The sequence below is a fragment of the Hipposideros armiger genome, unplaced genomic scaffold (genome assembly GCF_001890085.2).
Source record: "Hipposideros armiger isolate ML-2016 unplaced genomic scaffold, ASM189008v1 scaffold_0, whole genome shotgun sequence".
In the NCBI taxonomy this organism is placed as follows: Eukaryota; Metazoa; Chordata; class Mammalia; order Chiroptera; family Hipposideridae; genus Hipposideros; species Hipposideros armiger.
Window position 1 is genome coordinate 4385073 of NW_017731350.1, and position 20178 is coordinate 4405250.

A 20178-nucleotide genomic window follows, 5' to 3' on the forward strand; every position below is an offset into this window, starting at 1 on the left:
GGGATTAAGAAGTACAAATTGATAGTTACAGGACCCTCATGTGGATGTAAAGTACAGTATGGGGAAGATAGTCAATACTAATGTAAAAACTATGTATTGTCAGATGGGTAGCAGGCTTATTGGGGGGGAATCACTTGATACATTATCTATAATAAATGTCTAACCACTACACTGTACACCTGAAACTATAACTAAATAATATTGAATGTCAACCATAATTTAAAAAAATAGTAATGGGGATGTGCAGAGCATGGAGAATATAATTAATAATGTTCTAATAACTAAGTACAGTGCCGGGGAATAGTAGACTTATTGGGGTTATCACTTTGTGAGTTATGTAAATGTCACTATGTTGTTCTATACACCTGAAATGAATTAAAAAAATAAAAAATAAAAAAGTCTAAGCCATAAAAAATTTAACTCTCTACTTACATTTACATTTTATTATCCAGTATCCTATACTAATTTTATTCTATTAATATTATTCATTTTAAATTACAGTTGCCAGAGACTAGAATCTTGCTTACTTTACTTGTTCCACATAGAGGTCAACAAAATAAAACACAGGTAATGAAGACTATTACCAATGCTTACATGACTATATGTGACTGCCGAGAAATTAAAATTTGCTATTTACAACTAAACTGGTCAAATAAATTATGGGTGGCTTTATAGCAGAATAAGTTAGTCCCAGCGCGTGAGCCACACAGTTCCAGGAGCCTATTCATTTGATAGTACATATAAATGTTTCCTTGCACATACCAAGCACTCCTAGAGTTCAGCAGAGAAATTGCTGGGCCTAACCACTCACCATCTAGAACTAACCATCTCAGAGTGTCCAGGAAGAAGCTGAAAGCCCTTCTGCCACAGAAGCTGAGGGCTCTACTTCTGATAACAGGTTGGACTATATGATCAATAAAACGTCCTCCTAATTCTCTATGGTAAGTGCAAAAGTTAGTATGGCTTTGGTAAAGAAATTCCATTTAAGACCAACAAAATACTCATTAACAGAGAGATGAAACTAATGAAGTGGCGGAAAATCATATACTGATTAAAATATTAAGTGAAGTGAATGTGAAGGTCTTGCTGAAGTGTATATTTAGAAGATGATAAGCTTTATCTCTACTGCAAAAAGAACTGGAACCTACTCTATGCCATATAGAAAAATTAACTCAAAATGTATCAAAGACCTAAATGTAAGTGCTAAAATTATAAAACTCTTAGAAAAGAAACAGGCATCAATTTTCATGACCTTGGATTAGGTAAGGATTTCTTAGTCATGACACCTAATGCATAGAAACGAAAAGAATAAATTGGACTTCATCAAAATTTAAAACTTTTGTGTCTCAAAGGACACCATCAAGAAAGTAAAACTACAATCCACAGTATGGGAGAATGTATTTGCAGATCATATATCTGGTATAGGACTTATACCCAGAATATATATATTTAAAAAACTCTTTCAATAGTAAAAAGACTAAAAACCAAATTTAATGGGCAACAGATTTGAGTAGATATTTCTCTAAGAAATATGTCCAAATGACCAATAAGTACACAAAAAAGATGCTCAGTGTCTTAGTCATTAAGGAAATGCAAATAAAAATTATGAGATGCCTCTTCATACTATGATGGGTGGAACCACAATCATATAATAACAAGTATTTGCAAGGATATGGAGAAATTAGAACCCTCATACACTGCTGGTAGGAATGTAAAATGGTGCACCCACTTTGGAAAACAGTTTTGTAGTTCCTCAAAATGTTAACCATAGAGTTACCATATGACCCAGAAATTCCACTCCAGGGTATCTAACCAAAAGAATGGAAAACATATGTCCATGCAAAAGCTTGTACATGAAAGCTGATAGCATTATTCATGATAGTCAAAAAGTGGAAATAACCCAAACGTCCACCAAAAGTTGAACAGATAAACAAAATGCATATACCCATACAACAAAATATTTTTTGGCCATAAAAAGGAGTGAAGTACTGACACATGCTACAATATGAATGAACTTTGAAAACACTAGGCAAAGAAACAAGCCAGGCACAAAAGGTCACATTTTATATGATTCCATGGGATTTCTTTTTGAGGTAATGAAATAGCCTGGTATTAGTGATTATAGTTGTATAACTTTGTGAATATACTAAAAGCCACTGAACAGTGTACTCTAAAAAGGTGACTTTATGGTTATGTGAATATCTCAATAAAAATCATAATAAATAAAAATAAATGAGAAATCTTTCTTGGGAATAACACAGTGAAATCCTAGGTATTTTGCCACAGTAAATATAATATGGCAACAGGAGAATTGCAAGAAGCATAATATTAAGAAAATGTGTCCAGGTCAAGCCCTGAGGCTTTCTGATAAACACATTACCAAGGTTTAACAAAAACAAGGCACATATTCCTACACTCGGCATGTCTGCACCAGGCAGACCCTCTGCCAGTAAGCTGGAAAGGGTCACAGATCTCAACAAAGCTCTCCATGTACTCATTACCAATTTATCATAACAAACAGCTGAAGGTTAGACCTAAAGGTAGGTACTAACTTCACACCCACTTCTTTCTTAATCTATCACACATGCAAATATTAGTGATCAGCACTTTAATAGTTTCATTAATTATAAAATACTTCAGACATACAAAAAAATGGCATTGAAAATAATTTTAACATATATAATATACCCACTATCCAAATTCAGTTAACACTCCGCCTACTTTTAATAAATATTTATCCTTTGAGAAAAAGACTATACTCTTGCTCTGTCAGTTAAAAATATCTGTACTAAGCCTCCATATATGGCCCATGAAGTATAACAAAGACATCACTATTCACCCACAGACTCTTAAGCGACCGCTGACATGTGACATTTGCCACAAGTAAAATTTCTATCACTGTCAATTTTAAGAAGAGAAGGAAACTCTCCCACCTGTCAACAGCAATAGTAATGGAAACAGAAGCTAGAAAATGACCAGAGGGTTCTTTCCATCCCAACTTTTCATTATCACTTAGCCAAAGGCAAGGGTCTCCACTATCTTCCTTTCCTGGTGTATTGTCAGCCCAGCACACTTCTCATTTTAACATCTATAATATTTTCAAGGCACTTTCACACACAATTTCTCATTCACCATACAAGATAGATAAGGTAGCCATATTTATACTCTTTTCCACAGATTTGGGAGAACATAGCGATTAAGGGCACAAGATTGGAAGCAAGCAAGGCCTGCTTCACTACTTCCCAGCCAAGAAAACTGCAAAATAAAGATGCATGGGCTTACAGGGTAGTTATGAGGATTCTATTACACAATGTATATGAGGCACTTAGCACAGAGCCAGGTGTAAAATAAGCACTAAATGAATAGCTGCTGCTATTGTTGTTGTTGCTGCTGATAATTATGTAAGATCAAACAGCTCTTAAACAAGGCAGCGAAGACTGAAACCTAGGTCTTCTTTGATTCCACACAAAACTGCTTCAATCTCAAGTGGTCACCAGGAGTCCTACCTGTACAGAGTAGCAGACTCGACCATTTCCAGGCCATGCTTCCCTTCATCATCTCGACACCATGGTGATCACTTCAGGGTTTTAAGAATCAAAAGCCAATAGCAATATCAACAGCTGCTAACATCACAAAAAGACAACTAGGCATCTTATTTGTCTCCTAATACCATCTATAGCCATCTTGTTACCCTCCCCCCCAATTAAACTTTAACCAAGTTTCTAGATCAAACTACCAATTTACAGGGATTATAGAGGGTAGAGAAACATGTTAAACTAAACTGAAATCCAAACTATAAGAAATTCTACAGGGCGAAACCAGGTTATTCAACTGATAAATTGCAAGGGGGACAAAATGAGAAGAATGAATCTACAAATTAAAAAAAATACTTAAAAGACAGTTTGATCAATCCTGATGTCAAAAAAAATTTTTTAAACTCCCAGCATCCCAAAAAAAGGCAATAGCATCAGCCCCGTGTACATCTGCTTGGGAAGAGAATACACTAGTGATGGAACCAGAATATTCGGGATATTTTAGGCTTTGGGGCACTTCCTTTTTTCCCTTATAAATCAATAAATTAGCATTGTGGATTTTTTTAAAAAGGCAATAACACAAATAGCCTTTACTCTGCCTATGCTACATCTGTGATAAAAGTCTTATTCTGTAGAGTATTGTTAAAGACTAAGGGTTTACAAGTTCTTAAAATGATCCTCCCCCCTCCCAAAAAAATCTACAAGAGATAACTGGAACAAAGGTCAAGGGAAAAAACAAACAAAAAAAGTCAAGCAATACTTTTGTAATTAAAGCTTAAAAGAAAACTGACACCATTAACAGGGTTAGCTGTCAAAAGTAACCTCCCCAGAAGTAACCCATCCTATGATGAGATTTGAGATATCAATGAAAATTATAGCACCTCCCTATCATTAAGAAGCAGCCAACTCAGGGCCAGCCGAGTGGCTCAGTTGGTTAAGAGCTCACTCAAGAGTTTGAGCTCTGAGCAACAGCGGTTCGAGTCCTGGCCTGAGCTGAGCTGCTGCTGAGCTGCCAACAGGTGGCAGGATGGCTCAGCTAAAAAAAAAAAAAAAAAGGGCAGCAGCCAACTTAAAGTACATTGTAAATTAAATGAAAATTAAACTGAAGTTTCAACATGGGCACATGCTGTAATGAAGTTTATTTCCATATTAGTTTATGTTTATTTCTATATGTTTATTTTCATATTATTCCGAGAAGGATTTGAGACAGCTCACAGAGTGTATTAGAATTAAAAAGAAAGCCGTGATGAGATTGGAACAAAGAGAAAGTAAGGGAGGGAAATAAGATGAAGTCAGAGGTAAATTTACCCCACAAACTACATGCCACAAGGCCCTATGCAGTTTTAAGGGAAGGGCCGCACATTTGACTCTGTGCTCCCTCGCAAACAGAAAAATACCGTAAGTTACAAGAGTCATGATGACTGTGCGATACAAACAAACCAGACGGTCAAAGGAAACAGCTTTTCCTGGTACCGAGATCTGGAAAAAAAATTACTACATGGGCTCTAATAATAATGGTGGTAAAAACAATAGCAGCTTGAATTGTACACTTAAAAATGGTTAAGATGGTAAATTTTGTTATGTGTTATCTTACTGCAATTCTAAGAAATGGGGGGGGGAGAGAAAACAACAGCAGCTCATTTTCATTGCACTTGTCCTGGGCCAAGTATGTTCTATGCATTTTATATGTTTAAACTCACAAAATTCTTAAAACAATATTGTGGAGATAGGTACAATTATCATCCCCAATTTATAGGTGAGAAAACTGAGGCAACAAGAGGTTAAGTAACACACAATTAGGAATTAGCAGAGCCAGGATTCAAGCCCAGGAAATCTGGCTCCAGAGCCTATACTCCTGACCATTACATAACCCTTCAATCCATAACAGTGTCTCCCTTGGGGCAAAAGCACTTGCCTTTAGCTAAAAGCGTATTTGTTCATCAACTATTAGTTCATTTTGCACTCAGTCTTAGTCCAGCAGATCAGCTGCTAACAGTAATAGCAGTAGCACCAGTTACAACAGCATCAACAAGGGCAGTGAGATAAAGGAGATTAATATCCTCACAAGAATTCTACAATAAGAGGAGTGGCAAATTTTATAAAGCTGTTTGTTTTAATGGCCCTCAATAAAGGCTGATTGCATTACACCAAATAACAATTCTGTAAAAGTAATTCTACCCCAGTCTAAAACAATGCACTCAATATACAGAGCTCTCTGGTATTCTGGCTTGATCCAAGTAAAACTGTTTCTAGAGCAATGTATTGAAAGCTTTTTTTTCAGCAAATCTCAAAGAGTACTGTTTCTGACTACTAGGTTTTTTATAAGAATTGGGCAGCAAAGTAAGTGGATACATCCTTGCTAGAGTTGAAGCCAAGTTCTATACTGACAACTACAGGTAGACTAGGTACTTTTACAGTCAGTCAAGTACAGAAACAGGTTAATGTCCTCTTATGAAAATTAAGGAACCTAACCACTAAAGATATTAAGTATGGAGCCAACCCATCTCTCCATGGAGGTGAGTTAAGAAAGCATTTTCTTGTAGGCCCAAAATTTTCCTCTGAAAATGGTTCTGATTCTACACCAATGGTTCTGACACACTGTCAACTGAGTCCCAAAGTGCTATACCATTCAATATAATCACAATGATTTTGACCTCGTAAATTCTCAAAACATGAGCTTCCCGACATTTATCTCTGCCATAAAATTACCTCAATTAAGCATCCATAGAGCACCCAATTGAGACATGTACCTCTGAGCTATTGGGTTGTCGGAAAAGTCATGACGTATTTTTTCTGTTTTTCGTTGCAAAAATGTATCATGGCTTTTCCGACAGCCCAATAAATGAATTGGGCAGCTACATAAAGTTATTAGATATAAATCAATTAAATGTCCAAGGGTATCTGTTAAAAAAATATATGCTGTGGGTTTGGGGTTTGGAATAGTAGACATCTCATATCTTTCTTTTTTAAATAACTAGGAGCAGGGTCAGGTGCCTACCAAGGCCATTCCTAGTTAGTATCAATGTAGCTACAACATAAGCATATATGGCTTTCACCTTTTAACTCTATACACTTCCATTTCTGTGATTTCGTTATTAGAATATAGTCATGTATTATACATATGGTTTATTTTTTCATTTTCAAAGGAGAAAATTATTGGAATGCAGTAAAAAAGAAAGCCTGAGTTCTAAAAAGTTGAGGGTTGATGACTACAGAAATAAAACAGGGGAAAAGAAGCCTCGTGTATAAATAAGGACCTGGGCTTCCTAGTCCTGCATACTTGGCCAACACTTTAACCATCTCCCCACCCCCTGCAGTAGTCCAGTCCTTATCAAACCAACATTAAAAGACAAGCGAAAAATGGAGAAAGCAGATTTTATTTAACAATGTTGATGAGAGGGAGGAAAAAGACCTCCAGGAACCTAATTTTATGAAATCCTCAGACAGCAAAAAGTCTCCAACAATATCTGGAAATCCTTTTATACGCTCCCCCTCATTTTTCTCACCCCATAATCTTACCAGCCAAATAGTATATGTAGAAAAGCTCTGGATTAGTTTTATTGGAATGAATCACTTTATACCTGTTTCAAATATCTACTCTAAAGATGGGGGGCAGGGGTTTGGGGAATTGGCGGAGAAGGTGAAGGGATTAGGAAGTACCAACTGGTAGTCACAAAATAGTCATGGAATGTGAAATACAGTATGGGGAATATAACCAATAATGCTGTAAGAACTATGTAGGGTGACAGATGGACACTGGACTTATCAGGGGGATCACTTCATAGATTGTGTAAATGCCTGACCACTGCACTGTACACCTGAAGCTCAAGTAGAATCATACTGAATGTCAACTATAATCATACACACACACACACACACACACACACACACACACACACACACACACACACACAAACACACACACACACAGGGTCACGGGATGTAAAGTACAACATAGGGAATATAGTCAATGGTATTATAATAGCTATATACGGTATCAGATGGGTAGTAGGCTTGTTGGACTTATCACTTTGTGAGGGGTGTAAATGTCTAACCATTATGTTGTTTTGTACACCTGTAACTAATATAATTAAAAAAAAATTTTTTTTTACCATCTAAACCAAAACAATTTATATAAATACTAACCCCTAAAGTAGAGACATTAGTAAAATCTCTCCTTTAATTGTCCCAACCACTACTATTCAGCACTTTAAGTTCTTTTGCCAGATAAATTTAGTAATAAAAATCCCATTTAGACTGACACACAAAACCAGCTCCCCTTTATTTCAATGAGTCCAGGCAGGCCCTACTGATTCTAACAGTCATCCCCCTCTAAAGTAGTGGTTCTCAACCTTCCTAATGCCGCGACTCTTAATACAGTTCCTCATGTTGTGGTGACCCTCAACCATAAAATTATTTTCGTTGCTACTCTATAACTGTAATTTTGCTACTGTTATGAATCGTAATGTAAATATCTTTTTGTTTTNTTTGTTTTCTGATGGTCTTGGGTGACCCCTGTGAAATGGTCATTCGACCCCCAAAGGGGTCGCAACCCACAGGTTGAGAACCACTGCTCTAAAGAAAGCAATTTTGCTTTGGTGAGGCAAAGATAGGTACTGCTCACCAAATAGTCATGTTCTTACCAGCATTTCCTAACCCTTTAAGCAGTGCCCTACTTTGGGTTATAAGAGGAAGTGCTGTGGGTCACTTCCAAAGGCACAATAACCATGGAGGCTTCATGTGCCAGACAGTGCATGCATCAAATGCACTTTATTATTTTAACACATAGAACCCTTTTATCAAGTTCATGGGACTACACTATAAGCATCACTCCAAATCCTACAGATCTAATTCAAACCCCACTTCCTCCAGGAAGCCTACCCAGGCCACACTAGGCTCCAAGGCATGATCAGTAACACACTTATATATGTATACTGTGGACAAAGCACCATAAAAGCTCTGCAGTATTGGCACATAACTAGTGTAATAAATGGCCTCTACCTTCTATAATTTATAATATGGTCGGTGGGAAAAGCCACATGTAAAAACAGAAACAAGTATACATGATAAATAAATTTCAAGTGAGTACTAAAAACAGTAAATGCTAGAGGAGTTTCCACCTATTTCAGTTAGCAACTAACTATACTAGTTAGTTATACACTCCCATATGACATCTTTTTTATTACTTTTAAGTCCATGTATGATTTAAAGCGAATGAGACTGCCTATAGGGGTTATAATCTCCTGAAAGGCAGAAACACTAAGATATAACTTCACAGTGCCCCATACTACCATTCAAACACAAGTATTTAATAAAAATTTCTTAAATGAGAAGCATGTATTGAAAAATTTAAACAGAAGTGTAGTAATCTTCCAGACATCTGGAATTTGTGTTTCCAGCATGGCTAAGGAGAGAGAAGGAAGAACACAAGTTTTCCTGTTATCCAATGAGTCATCAGGCTACCCCAAACTTGAACATAACCCTGAACAGCCAACCTCTTATGCTATAGGACTACATGTTCTCCAAGCAATATCTGATTTCCAATTCAATTTCCCAAATACCCTGAAAAGGGTAAAGAGAATCCCTGGATATTATGTACGAGTATTCCAGGCACACATACAAAAAAGGTCTATTTCTCTACATTAATAAGTAGCGTTATGATTTAATCAATATGACTTGCCAATAATTTAATTCTACATGACGACATTGCAGAGGGCAAAATATAAAACATAATACCCTTTTGCCACTCTCATACCATAATTTGGGAGATAGGACCCACAAAAAGAAAAAATTCCACACAGTACAAGGTAGAATAAAGTGTCAAATGAATAATAAGGAAACTAAAAATTAAGAGTTCATAGAAGGAAGAGATTACTTTCAAATTTTAGTCGTAACACTTACTTAAAAAGCAAGGTGGAATCTGAGCTGAGCTTTAAAAAACAGGTAGAATTTCAGGAGGTATAGACTAGGATAAGTGAGAATGTTCTAGGAAAAGGAATATATAAAGAGGTGGAAACAGAGAAGCCCAAGGGATGTTTGGGGACAGTAAACTGACAATTTTATTTTGAACAGCTTATTGGGGGGGATGAGTGGGAAATGAGACAAGACAAGCAGATTGGTGCCAGACACTGGAAAGCTTTAAATGCCAGGCTAAGGAACAACTTTATCGTGACAATAATGAGGAACCACTGAAGGTTTTTAAGCAAAGTAACACAATGAAAATAAAAATTATAATGATCATTCCAAAACAAAATTTGGGACAAACTGAAGAAGGAACTCATTGGGGACATTGAGACCACTTTGGATACTATTGCAATAAGTAGGCCTAAATTAGAACAATGACAGTGGGGGAGGGGGAAGCAAATCCAAGCAGCTGAGAGATACTGGAAGGTGTTTTTAGCATATGTCAAATCAGACCCTAAGGCTCTAGAAAGCTGAGATTCAGATGCTAGCAAGAGGTTAAAAGCACAGCAATTGTGAATCCCAGCCTACCCAGCAGGGTCTCCCTATACTTCAACTGATACGAGGCTCTTCTATACATGTATGCATTCCAATCTCCATACTCACACAAAAGGCCCACTCTTATTTATTGGGGTTTGGGAGAATAGAGGTGGGAAATAATATATAAAATCAGCTAAGTAATGATGGCCAGGTAGTTATGCAACAAATAGAGCTCAAACATCTGTAAAGGCCAAAGGCACTGCAATCACATCTATTGCAAAATGGAAAAACAGACTGCAAATCCAGTCATACTGCGGGCTTGGGTAATGACATCAGATACATCCATTAAACTTGGCAAGAGGGTACGACTGGATGAATGGAGTTATTGAGGTCCCAATCTTTAACAACAGAGTTTCTTAACCTTTGGGGAGGTCATGGACCCTTTTGGGAATTTGGTAAAAGCTCCAGACCCTCTCCCCAGAGAAATGCATTGACTCACAAAATTGTACATATAATTTCAGAGTGTTCATAAACTCCCTAAAGCTTATCTAGAGACTCTTAGTCCATTCTTAGTGAAGAACCCTTGCTATACAACAGTCATAGCCTTTTTTATTATATACCCCACAGTTAAAACGTTTTTAAATAGGAAGCCATATATGTATATGTATTTATAATTTATACATATTGCACACCAGACTAATAAATCATGTACCTTATAAAGCATACACAAAAATGAAGTTAAAAGAGTGATACTTATTATAATAAAATAAGTAATTTTTAAACATTTACTTTACTGATTGATGATACAGCTTTGTGCTCTTCCTAATAAATATTAGGAAGTTATTATACCACTATTTTTGGTGAGAGTAATATGATAGAACATGGTTTGTGATTTTTTTTTATTTTGCTTTCACATTTTGTAATACAGCAACTTGAAAGTCTGGTTCTAAATTCAGTTCATTTTTATAATAAATAACTATTTTATATTATTTTAATGGCGATCATAGCCAAAAAACGAGCTTCACAAAGATGAGTAAAACCAAAGGGAAGAAGACTTGCATCACTCCTGCACTGAATAAAACATGATATTCAGCTTTCGATCCTATCCGCCATTCATGCAAAGGTTTTTGTTAAAATTCAACTAGGGCATTTCTATATTTCTTGTTGTCAATCAGTTGTTCTTATTAACTAATCAGATGGTATTGGCTTTCTATATTTTCACCAGATGGGATCATCACTAGAACTTCTCCTTTACAAGGTTTTTATACAGTTTACAAAATTTTGTTTCTAAGTTCAAATATATATATATATATATATATGAACATTCTTAAAGTTAACACATTATTTCCAGCAGTTAAATCCAATAATGATGGATATAGTTCCAAATATCCATTTTCAATAACCTCTCTCCATAACATTGAATTTTATTTTGTTTTTGAAGGTAGTTTTTAAGTCACTGTTAAGAACTTACCATCATCCCAAAGAGACAGATTAAGTAAGCAGGTCTATTTTTCATAAATATCTGCTAGAAGAGCGTAAAGGGGATCAAACATATGGTGATGGAGGAGAACTGTCTGAGTGGTGAACATACAATGCCATGTATAGATGACGTATTATAAAAATGTACACTTGAAACCTATATAATTTAACTAACCAATATCACCCCAATAAATTTAACAAAATTAAATAAATATCTACTAGGTAGCATACCCCTGACATCCACTTGTCACAGAAAATGTCAGCAGACTTGAGGCATGTGTTTTTGTGAAAGAAAAATGAGTAAGTCATCTTTAAGTTAGACAATTCTTAAGTCCTTTGACTCAAGATGACCAGTTAACTTCTATGAAATACTATACAATGGAGTTGCCTGGTGACTCCCTAATGCAATACAAAATAAGTTAAAAGTCTACTATTCAAAGTAATGATTCCAAAAATCCAATTACCCACGCCCCTATAAACTGTAAAACACCACAATAGACTGAAAATAAAGAAACTTCCTTACAGACCTCAAATATTTCTCCCATTTCCCAGATAACTGTATGTAAACCCTACTGTAAAGACCACTGCCCTAAATGTGCCTGGGCTCCCAAGACCAAAGCTCTCATCAATGCCTTGCAACGAACTTCCCTTGCATGTTGTCAAAGTTTAAAGGAGTTATCTTTAAAGGTACTCTAATTATATTGTATCCATCTCTGAATTACTACCAGTGTGGCAAACAACACAATTGCCACACATTCTGTAACACCAGTTGTCTTCAACACGGTCCCCTCGGAATAACATTGGCTAGCAGTTCAGTCAAACAATAGACAGGGCTGGAACAAGGTCCAACACTCGTCATGACATATCCTGCTTTTGATCCTTTTGGAACACGGCAGGGCATACACAAATCAGAACAATAATTCATGAACTATATTGAGAGCCAGGGGCTTTCAACCTGCATGACCAATCTCACACTGTGATATACTCGTGTATTTATTAAGGAGACGATATTTTTACATTTTTAAATAACAAGTCCACTGCATCTTCTTAAGAATGCCACATGATAATACATTGTTTAAAAAAAAAATAGCCACTGCTTTAAAAAAAAAGTGTAAGCCAGTGATAAAGATTTTGTACTAACTTCTATCAAAAAAACACATAGTCTGTTCTCAAATGTACATAAAAATGAGTGAATACGTTTCCAGTGTGGTAAGCCTTACATATGGGATCATTTGAAAAACGATGAAAATATAAAATTGGGGGTGTAAAAACTGTCAAAAAAAGATCCACATAAATTTGGAAAACTGACATTTCTCCTTTTCATTCGGATCTACATACTTCACTGTGCCCTACCACCTCCCTCCGTTAAAATCCTTCAGTGTCTTTCTACTGCACCTAGAATGTCTGGCTCCCTCCCCCACCGCAGTGGGCACCACAAGCCTCCTTGCACTTTCCCCCTTCATTACTCCCTAAATCACCCCAAGCTTTTCTTTCCTTTCATCTTTGCTATTTAATCTTCCTGAACAGACAGCTCTCCTCACCCTCACTCATACAGAAATCATCCTCTGCCTTCAATGTCCTTGTCCACAACCAAGCCCTCCATGAAACTTGCCCCGATCTCTCTTAAAGGAAAATAACGGCTTCCTTTTTCTGAATCTTCAAAGCACTGTTTCAGTACCTCTCTCATAGCACTCATCACATTCAATTAGTATTACAGGTATTTGTTATGTTCATCTTATCACCTCTCCTAGGTCACAATCTCCTTAAGAACAGGATCTATATCTTATCATTTAACTTCCCTATCTTTTAACAACACAGCACCTTGAACAAAGTAAGTACTCATAGAACTATGTCTTGAATGAATGATTGAGTGACTACTTAGAAATTCAATTACAGACTTCCTGCACTGTCTAGAATGGAGAGTTACAACTTATTTTGCAGAACAAGTAACTTTTCTCTTGTTTCCTCCCAACTCAGCAAAGCAAAGCCAGAATTACACACACAGGTGCTTTCAAAAGGGAAGGACATTTCATCCTTCAACTATGGCCAATGTGGTATGTTATCTTTAATATAAACATACATTCACAATAGAATTATCTTCTGTTAATTGAATCTATGCTTGATAATAAAACCATGTAAATATTTTAACCATACAGGCACATCAAAATTGTAAGATGTAATATATTAAAGCTATCAGAGTAAGAGCAACCATTTCCAAATACAAGTAGAAACAGAGAATGACCAAGCAATTTATTCCAAATGAAAAAAAAAAAAAGAACCCCTAAGCTTTAGCTATTTAAATACTAACAAAACTTGAGAGGCAGTATTTTATTGCTAAGAATCCAAAACCAACCATTCAAAGATAAGCTTACCTAGACAGAAGCACCAGAGAATCAACATTACTGAAGTACAAAGGTGAGATCAGAAAGAGCACAAAAATCTTAAAGTGACACTTTCATTAAGTAACTGGTATATATGGCTCCTGGGTCATCAGAAAGCAGTGAGATTGTAGGAGTCCCCATTGCACATCTACAAAACAGAGTCCAAAAAGGAAAAAAGGGGCTACAATGTGATCAAGTGTGGCAAACACGCTTGGAGAGAAGCCAACTGAAAGGTGTACTTGTGATTTCAGGTCAAAAGACCTGGTCTCAAATGCCATCCCTAATACCTCCAGCTGTGCAATCTTACACCAGTCATTTACCCTCCCTGAGCCTTGTTTCCTTGTTTTTAAAATGTAATACGCAGAGCTAGCGCAGTACCTGAGTAGTGTCCCAGAGACAGCATCAGTAGTATTTGCTGACTCTGAATGAGGGCCACATAAGAAAAGCAGGCATTTCTCTGCATGTGTCTTTGTAGTTTTTCAGAGAGTAGCCTTAATTAATTCCCTATTACAATATTTCAGCCAATTTTGGGTCAAAAAATGAAAATATTCCTTTCCCCCAGCTTATACATTACTCAAAATCTCACTAGTCTTCAAATTTAAAATCTCTTTGTAATAACTTTCAAATACAAAAAACAACTCTCATAAAGGAGGAGCCTAGAAGCCAAATACCTGGGTTCTTGCCCAAGTAATGCCACTACATACATACGTGACCCATGAAAATTACTACATGTGCCTGGCTTTGGTCTTCTTATCTGTAATATTAAGGAGGTTGCCCTAAATTACCATTAAAACCGCTTTACTCCAAATGTTGTGGATCATGTAATCTCAAGGATTTCTCGATCTAATTAGGAAAACCAATTCCAACATACACTAAAAAGAGAGTTCCATTCAAAAAGAAAAAAAAGAAGACAGGAAGGAAGAAATATATAGAACAGACTCAGTAACTGATGCTAAGGGAGTGATAAAAATCAAGCTTTCTAGAAAACATATCAGCTTTGACGCTGTTTTTGAAGGTCAAGAGATAAAGGAAAAGGAAATACAATTTAAATAAAGAAAACGGAACATGTAAAATCAAAGAAGTAAGATATCTATGGGTGATTATAATACTTTCTTCATTTGTGGAGCACTTTACAGTTTACAAAGCATTTCTGCATATGCCATCTGCAGCAAATTTTCTGGAATGAGAAACAGAAGAACAGTTTATATTTGATAAATTTGTCCACAGTGTCTCCACTAAAAACAATATCAAAAAACATTTTAGAAAGAAATATTTTCAGCATTTCTATGTAGAATGAATTAAAAGACGCAAAGGCATACAGGCAAGCAGCTATAAACCTACACATCATAAAATTTTAGCACAAGAAGAAATGTAAAATCAGACCAATGTGCTCATTTTATGATAAAGAAACTCAGGTCCACGAAGTTGAGGTGACATTCATTACTCCATGTGCAAAATGATAGGAGCACTAGATAGGAGGGCTAGAACCAGAAATAAAGGAGGACATCCAAGAAATTACAAAAGAAAGAATCAGAGAATTTGGAGCTGGATTAGATAGCGATGTGTTTAAGTTATGGAAATCTAACTATTAAAATCTTACTATGCACCAATCATTATGCTAAACATATCATGTTATTAATATGGTAAGTTAAAGATCACAACAATATGAGGATCAGTACATTACTCCAATTTTAAACATGAAAACTTAAGGTTTAGTGTGGCTAAATAACTAGCCCAAGGTTATATGCATATCTACTAAGTATCTGGAAAATCAGGACACCATCCCCTATCTGGAGTCAAACCTCCATTTCCAAAAGAAGCTTTAAAATTGCTTCAAAATGACAAGTCAGAAGAGCAAAAATGAAGTATCACTCTGGCAACACTCGATACTGCAGTGTTATTAGAATTCTGGTTAGAATCCTATTAATAGGTGTATTTCACCTCTGTGTTTGCACCTATTGTTACCAGTCTGGTCTGTCCCTTCGCAGTGGGGTCAGGTCCAAGACTTCTCAGTAAAGCCAAACTTCCCCGCCCCCCACACTGAACTATATCCATAGGGAGTGATTGTATCAAAATATATCTAAGATTGAGGGTGACTACACTGAGTAATTTCAAATCTTCCACAACTCCTTGGGAGACTATAGCTTCTGTTTTGGCATAAGCTATTTATCTTTGAAATATGAAAACGACACTAAGCTTTTCTAAAAGCCTGCTACTTCAAGAAGCCTCAAAAATACTGTGTTGCAGATGGGGGTACGGAGGAGGCAACATGGACACAACAACCCACTCTACTTGCATTTCTAGAATTGGACTTACAAGTTGGTCTTGGTGTTTTGTAATAAATTCTCTTATTCAACCATGTATCCTGCATAGTCATTTCTAGACTCTACATTAATCCAAATACCATGTGCCCACATAGTAACTTTGCCCAGAACTAAACGACAGGAGAAAACCTGCACCCCATTCTTAAACTAAGCAACCGAAAAAGTTTCCTGGTTTCCCTCAGGCCATTTTAATGACCTCTGACTCCATATGTTGAGAGAAAGGCACAAAGTCTAACTAAAATATAAAGGGAAAAGGAAGGCTTGAAGTGACTAGACCTCACCTCTAATGGTAAGAAAAAGGGTCAGGGACCACGAGGCCCATCCTCAGTGACCAGTGACCAAGGGCTAAGCTATTGGTTAACCTGGGAGAGAAGTAATAAAGAAGTCCTTCCCTAATGTCTAGTCTGTCCAAATACATAGGAAAGCCGTACAAGGTGGGGAGAAATTTGAACAGTTCTTCAGACCAGGCTATAGTGCTCTGTCATTCAACTCCTGAAACACATGTATTTCATCCAATCCCACTCCCTTCCTTGCCCGATATTTGCAGGGAATGTAAAAAGGAGCCCACTACATGTGTTTGGACCTCTGCCATGCAAGCAGTGGATGGCCCTCTGAGAGTTCCTGATTATCATATGCAGAAGGCAAAAATCACTGCCAAGACAATACTGAGCATCCTGGGGATCTCCTGCACCCCATGTCTTAGGGGATTCTACCTGGTGGTGTGTACTTGTACTGACCTCCCATACTTGCCCTAAAATGAAGGCTATGTTAGGCCATATGGTTCAAAGCCAGCTCCATAAGATATGCAACATATTCAAACAATGTGGAGCCCTCGGAGGATGGGGGGGGTAGGGGGAGACAAACTAAAGTAAGGAACAGAGGTAGTATCTAAGAGAAGGCATGTGAAATTGAAATGTTCTTAAAAACCAATTACAAATCATATTCTGATATATCGTCCAACAGAGAAGATTTTCAAGGACTGTCCAATATCCTCTCTTCCCCACTCCAGCTTTCAGCACCTCTACACCGCCCTCATCACCTACTCCACATTTAGTTCTGGTGAAGACCGATCACTGGATTAGCAGGATCTAGAGTACATGCAGAGAACATTCCATCCTGGGAACAGTTTTAAATTATTTAGGCTTGTTTACCACCCTTCCCTATAGAGCAAAAGCATGAAATTTTGCCAACACTTTCACAAGGCATCCCAGTCAGCACCAGAGCAGCCCAATCCTCTGCCCACCAAACAACACATACATAGACAACAAGAAATTCAACAAAAATTAAAGTTTGACCCTGGACTCCCTCTACACTTAAAGGTCTTAAGTAGTAGCAGCATCTTTATATCACGCCCACTTCGTGCTACCCTTACAGCTTCTTGGCATAAACAAATTCTTGGGATTATACAAACTGCTGCTTCTGTTTCCAGCCCAGATTTCTAGAAATGAAACCCTGGAATTGCGGGAGAAAGAAAAACAAATGTTGGCAGAAATAGGGAGGAAAATGCATTGTCTATATAATCCCAGTTTAAGTGGAACAGTCACCATTAGTTCCATCCGGCACTTTTTTTCAATAAAACCACTTACCCCAAAATGCAGATCTGAAGTATGCCCTTGGCTTAAGCCACACAAAAAAGCAGTTTAATAGACACAATCCTACAGATTTTCTCAGAAAGAAATGAGGACCAGATAAATTATGTAAAATTCAAATTTTGCACCTTGAAAATCAAAACTTTATTGTGAGTTAAATAAATGTAATAAAATAGTAGTGCCAAACGTCTACAAAAATCAAACCCAACACCTGTTCTTATACTTATAAGCAGTATCTCTGAATTTTCTCTTCAAACCACATATTCCCTATTCAGCTCCCCTTTTGGATCCACTGTTCCCAAAGCATAAAGTCTGAATAAGAAATGGAGGGAAAACATTTCAGACGCTGTTTCATAAAACCAAATTATATCTTTCCACAAAGTAAAGGAGATAAAACAAAAACACTTCCAATTGTATCTAGTTTATAACAAATAGTTCAAAGAATGCCCATTTATTAAGCTGAATCACACCCCACTGTTACCTTTAACCCAAAACTATTTCTAGTTGAAGAGCCAAAAGACCCAAGCAAATACTTTCTTTTCACATTATTCTTAACATGAAGAAATCTGACCCCCTTCCTACTACATCATAGCTTCTGTGAAATAAGCTGTGAGGCCCCTTTGGCCAACTTTTTTTTTTTTTTTTGAGACAAACCTCCAACCAATTCCAGAAGAGGAGACACACCTCAAACAAATTTAACCCTTGAAATCCATTCCTTCAACAGTCCAATATAATCTAGGCTTCCGCACGGCAATGTTTTACAGACACTTGAAGATTTCTTAATCACTGAAGTGTAAGCCTCAGCCCTCACAAATCATCGCCACAGAGATTACTCTGGGCATCCACACAGGGGGTGCTGGGACTGCTATTCACTCAAGAACCCTTCACTAGCCATCATCACACTCAACATTAAAAATTCACCGTCTTAAAAGAAAAAAATGTCACCTTGTTCACAAGGACACCTGCCTCTTCAACACCTCTACAATGAACGAGGAGAGCCAAGCACAAAAGGCTAAAAGATCTTCATCTTAAAGTTTTTCTCCCCCACGAAACTCTGCAGCCACAGCACCGTGGAGTGTCCTTGTCACACACACACAGACAGGCTTTATTGTTAAACCCTCCATCTCCCTCTAACATTGTCAGCCCTGGCAGCGCCTAGCCCATGGGAATGACTGCTTAAAACACATACATACATACATACATACATACATACATACATACATACATACATACATACAAAAAAAAAACCACCATAGCAGGGTAGTAAGGACTAGGGACCCTGGTGTCCGGTTTCTCCATTTCTCTTCCAAGAGACTAGGGAGCGGCTCCAGCTCTGTCGCTGACCATTAACCTAGCCCACCTCCCAATCGTGCAATCAACATGTTTGCTTCCCCTTCCTAGGTCCTTTCAACAGAATCCTGGGAAGGGGACCAAAACCCTACCCCTAACAGCAAAATCTCACTTATCCATCCCATTCCTCCTCCGAAATCCGTTGTCGGCAGAATGGGGGAAAAAAAAAAAACAAACACAGTGCGGCGGGGTAAATAGAAGCGCCGTCGAAGACTGCGCTTACGGAAAGGCACGCCATCGTCATCCCCATTTCGCAGCCCGAGCAGGCGAGACTCGGAGAGGTTAACCCGCCGGCCAAGGTCACCGCGCTCGCCGGCGCCGAGGGGCGCCCGCGCCGACTTCCGGCTCCCCCTCTCGGCGGCGGGGAGCACCAGCGGGCTCGGGGCGCCGTTCCCCACGCCCGGGCCGGCGGCCGCGAGCCTCGCGCACCCTCCGCGGATGCTCGCCCTGTCCGCGCTAACTAGGGCAACTGGGAAAGGGGGCAGAGAAGTCGCTGCTGCAGCAATTTCCCTCCGCGGGCGCAGCCCCCAGCTGGTGCCCGTGACAGCTGCGACCTCCGCCCCCTCCAGCCGCGCGAGGCCAGGGAGAACTCGGGGAAAGTGGGAGGGGGGACGGAACCTAGAGAAAGCAGAGTGGGGGGCGGAGGGGCGCCAGCTGCTCCCCGCCCCCTAGGGCCTCGGCGGCCACACGGCTCGTGACAGCTGCACCCACCAGGAGGCTCGGCGCCCGCCGCCCCTGGGCCGCGCTGACGGGCGCCGCGCTCGCCCGCAACCGTGGCGGCACCGCCGCGGCCTCCGCCGCTCCTCGGGCCGGGAGCCCGCCGCCTCCGCGGCTCTCCGGCCCCCTCCTCCGGAGCAGGGGTCCCCCCGCAGGGGGATGCAGAACGGACCCGGCGCAGGCTCCGCTCGAAGGAGCAGCAGGGAAAAAGGCGGCCGAGGCGCTCGAGGCCGCAGTCCAGCCGTCTGAGGGGTGGGCTGGGAGAATCACGTCAGACTCCCGCTCGCCTGGCCTGAAGAACAGGCATTTCAGCCGCTCTCCGCGGCCGCCATGTTCTCCTCCTCCGCCGCCGCCGCCGCCGCTG

General features: G+C 38.8%; 1 protein-coding gene across 1 annotated transcript in view; it reads right to left on the reverse strand.

Annotated features, from left to right (window-relative positions):
• Positions 1–19484, reverse strand: part of NCOA1 (nuclear receptor coactivator 1) — a 216426-nt gene extending 196942 nt beyond the window's left edge. Inside the window, exon 1 of the mRNA XM_019648257.1 lies at positions 19321–19484. The gene's annotated coding sequence lies outside the window, so the exon portion shown is untranslated. The remainder of the gene's footprint in view (positions 1–19320) is intronic.
• Between the last annotated feature and the right edge of the window lie 694 nt (positions 19485–20178).